The sequence below is a fragment of the Hyperoodon ampullatus genome (assembly GCF_949752795.1).
Source record: "Hyperoodon ampullatus genome assembly, chromosome: 2".
Taxonomy (NCBI): domain Eukaryota; kingdom Metazoa; phylum Chordata; class Mammalia; order Artiodactyla; family Ziphiidae; genus Hyperoodon; species Hyperoodon ampullatus.
The window spans coordinates 59,650,221-59,654,921 of record NC_136915.1 but is presented as its reverse complement, the minus strand read 5'-3'; positions in this window follow the sequence as shown (position 1 = coordinate 59,654,921).

Genomic DNA, 4,701 nt, shown 5'->3' with positions numbered 1-4,701 from the left:
ACCCTGAGCCTTAAGGAGCCCGACCCTCTTCTCCTTCAGTGTGCTGAAAACATGGACCGACCCCATTGTGCTGTGTCACCTGTACACGACTGACTTTTGTGCTGTGGTTTGGGTTGTAACAATTAGATGTCAATAAATGTCCCTTGTGAGTTAGTAACTTTTCTTTTCCCCAGGCAAGAGAACTCGAATCTTTAAAATATGGACATTGGAGGAGGAGAGGAAAAAGGAACAGGATGCATTTTAAAGGATGGGACTTGGACTGACTTTAGAGATGAATGTTTAAAAAAGAGAATGGAAATAGCAAAATGAATTGAAAGATCTCACTGCCCTTCTTGTAATCCTATTATTCTGTATTATTCTTAAACATTTCAAGTCCTGTAAATGTCTGATCATATCTTCCCACTGTGTATTTAATTGTTAAGAGACATGTTTTTGCAACAAAATCTCTGACAGATGACTGTGAGACAGAGATACTAAACATGATAAATAAATGAACGTTCTATAGTTGAGCATTGAGGGTGGGAGCAGAGAAAATTGTGATAGTGGAACTTGCTTACTAAATATATACCAATTGTTTCCTAAGTCATTTAAAAATGTTTGAGTATTCTACACTGCAGTTTAAAAAAATTGTAACAGTTCCGTGACTTAATAAAGCTTTTCCTGCATGCAATCAGCTGTAATAATTTCTTTTTCACTGAACAACAACAAAAATCACCCACTGCATTACCCATTACCCATTGCCAGTCACATCTGGAGAAGATTTCTAATAAGAATTTTTCACACTGATGCCCCTGCCCTCTTGAAATTAGCCAGTTGGGAGTGGGGCTGGTTCATGGGTCCCTGCAATGCAGAGCTGGTTTGTATCCATCACCTTTCCTGGACTGACATCCAGAAGAACTCCAGGCATCTTTGAAGAGGTTGCTTGCTCATTCTGCTGCTGTCTTGGAGGTAGGTGGTGAAAAGCAAACCTCGGCCTTTGGCTGCCTCAAAAGTCTTTCCTCAACAAGTATTGGATATAGGGAATGGGGAGTGGGATGGAAGGTAAGGGGAGAAACAGGTGGGATTTGAAATCTGAGAAACTTCTCCTTAAGAGAGTGTTTTTAAAGACTCATATTTGAACATAATTTTTTGAGTGAGGGAATCCATATCTATACATGTTCTTGTTTTCAAGTGTTTTTTTTTTTTTTCAGTTAAGGGAAGGGGGGAGGCTTTTAGTCTGGTGGGTTTTTTCCCCCATAAAATATCCCTTATTGGATAAGTATTTACTGAACAACTTAAATGTGTTTTTAAAAAATGGCTTCTTATAACTTGATTTTTAGGGAAGAAGTACATCGTTGAGAAGAAATCATAAACATCCGTCTCATAGTAGTAGAGTCAGAGTTTTGAGCTTAGAAAATTCATTCAGTGGATCCTTTTAAATAGTTATTTAAAATTTTTCCTATTCACTTTCAAAGCAATTATTCTCAACCACTAGGAAATACCTAAGTAGTTCTTCCATATTGCTTTTAAATGTAGTCTATTTTTAAAAAATATTTCTTAGCTAACATCCCAAATGGAGTAATTCCATTTCTAAAAGAAAACACTCTATCTTGGCTATTTTCCAGGTGAATTTTCCTTGAAAAAATATATGCATTCATTGTTGTTCTTCGTAGATGAGCAAAGGGATTACTAAGTGGCAAATACTACCCTTTAGAAAGGGGAAGGAGATTTAATGTTGCAAGTAATGCTTAGTAAAAAATATTTTTAAATTATAGCAAATATATATACAGTCTATCTATGTGCCAATGTTTCTACATTACATTAGAGCAAATATTTATATAATCTTTCTACATGTCAATGTTTTACATTATATTATTTAATCCTCACAACAATCCAATGAAGTAGATACTGTTATGCCCATTTTGCAGACAGATAAATGTTACAAAACCAGTAAGTGACAGAGTCAACATTTAAAGCCAGGTGTTCTGCTCCAGAGCCGGTGCTCTTAACCACCATGATGTACTTCCTTTCTAAGATGACTAGTCCAAGGACAAGTGAATTTTTTCTGTTCTCTATTTGTGCTATACAGATGTGGAAAAGGAAGCTTTCTCAGAGCCTCCCTAGAATCCAGAAGGGAGGCAAAGAAGCAAATTGACAATTACAAAATGCATAGGGTGGTTTAGAAACAGGGAAGAGAGCATTTTATATGGGGTGTTGGAAAACTTTTCCCTGAAGGGATTACACGGTTGGAATCTTTTATGCCTAGAGACTTAGTAGGGGTCTCCCAAACATAATTACAAGCAAGAAAGAAGCTTTACATTATTACTGCTTGGAGCAGGGAAGATATAAACCATTCTAACCATTCTTCAAGCTAATAGTGTTATTCAAAGGAGCTGGAACCTATAGCTTCTATTTTTGCACTATACAGCATAGTAGCCACTAGCCTTACGTAACTTCTGCACTTGAAATATGGCTAGACCAAAGTGAGATGTATTGTAAATATATCACATTATTACAAAAAGAACGAAGATAGAATATCTCATAATTTTTAATATTTATTACATGTTGAGATAATATTTTAGATATAGTGGGTTAAATGTAATATACTAATTTGGTATCTCTTTTTACTTTTTTAAATGTGGCTACTGGAAATTTAAAAATTGTATTTGTGGCTCATCTTTGGCTCATATTATCTTCCTTCGGGCAGTGCTGATACATAGTAAGAGTGGCTAGCAGAACTAATTTCTAATTTGAATTTTATTACATACATTTGCTAGGATCAACAATCAAGTGTCAAAAAACATTAACATGTATTTAAAATAATATATGTTGTCAGATATCTATGTAACTTCATGAAATTCAAGATTAACAGAAATGTAACAAAATCCACTGAGAGGTATGTTTGCATATAAATGAATGTGAATAATACATTTATAAGCTACATCTATAAACCTGGACCCACAGGGCCAGAACTTGGAAAAATAAATATGTAAGAGAGTGAATTCAGGGACTTGGTGAGGATTAAAATAAATGAAAACTGAAAATATGCCCACTGCACTGATATGATGTTTTTTCAGGCTACTGATGCTGACAAACCTGCCATGCGTTTGATGTCGGGAAGCGAAAAAGTGGAGGAAAGAAACCTGGTATGGAGATAAATACAATTTTATAAACTGAGATTCAAAAAATTTAACTATTTGACACCAGTATTGTGGGTCTACGTGGGTGCACTCATAGATGCTCATCTGTTTTGTCCTTCAGGTTAATGGACGTGGCCTAGAAAAGATCTCACAAACTTAGCATAGCATTAGAATCCCCCATGTCTGCCTCCAAATTTCCTTTCCAGTCTCCTCTGTGAGCACATCACACCATGTACCCTTTCTCCAAACAGCCTGGACAGTTTTCTGTTCCCTCAAACATCCTATGTAGCCATTCCTTTGTTGTTTCTTCACACAAAGAAGAAACATTTTCTTTCATTTTCTGCCTATCAAAATTTTATTCACCCTTTAAAACCCAGCCCAAATACCAAATACCAGTCCCATTGAAGGCTTCCTTATTGTTCAATGCTAATTATTCACAAATGTTATTAAGGGTCAGCAATATCCTGGCCCAGTGCTAAGCCCTGGGGATCAGAGTCCCCGCCTTCAAGAAGTTCATAATCTTAACAAGGTAGACGGGAAAAAATGCACAGCAAAGTGTGACAGGTGTTATAAGACGAGTCCATTCTCCACCCTGCTATTATATTGATCTTTCAAAAATGCAAACTGATTACACTGCTGCTGTTCTTAAGAGCCATCATTTGCCAGATATTCTGACAAATATGCACAAAATTCTGCAAAGATGTGTTACAGCATTGGTCATTCTACCTCTCCCACTTGTTGTGTGTCTGTGGGGCAAGTTCTCTGGGCATCATTTTCCTCAGATGTGAAATGGATGATAATAATAGTTTCTATCCAGGACGGTTGTATTAAATGAGTTAATACATATAAAGTACTTAGAATAGTGCCTGGCACATTCCAAGCAATCCATAAATATTAACTATCATTATTATCAACAGAAGACTGGAAATTACCTACCTATCAGTATGGGCTTAGCTACATTAAAATAATGACGTGATATGGGCCAACACACCATATCTCCAAGTCTTATTTTAAATTTGCTCCCATTTGAGGGCTAGAGTGTGTGTGTATGTGGTTCTATATGCATAATAGAAAACTCTTCTAGAGGGATATTCAAGTAAATGTTAATAAGCATCGCCTCTGAGGAAGGCACTGGTTATTTAATGGGGAAGGAAGACCCACTTTTCATTTTATAACCTTTAATACAGTTTGAATTATACTGCCATGTACAATGTTGTTTTTCTAATTATTGAAAAAACCAGATAATTTCCTTATGCGTCTCAGCAGGAAAGGAAAGAGTGGGAACTAGAATCCAAATTTTCTAACGCCAGCCCCCCGTGCTTTTTAAATTATATTCAATATTAGTAACCCCAGTGAGGAACCACATAGTCTAATTGAAAGAAAAAAAAACTATATGTGTTTTGTGCACATAGCATATGGCATTTAACAGACAAGGAACAGATGAAGCTCAGAACGGATAAATAATTAAGCTGTCACACATTGGGATCACTGGAGCTGGGATTCTTCCCCAGATCCTCCTGACATCAGCAAGATGAACCCAGAATCAAAAAATGTGGGTTCAATACTGTCTTTCCTTCCTTAT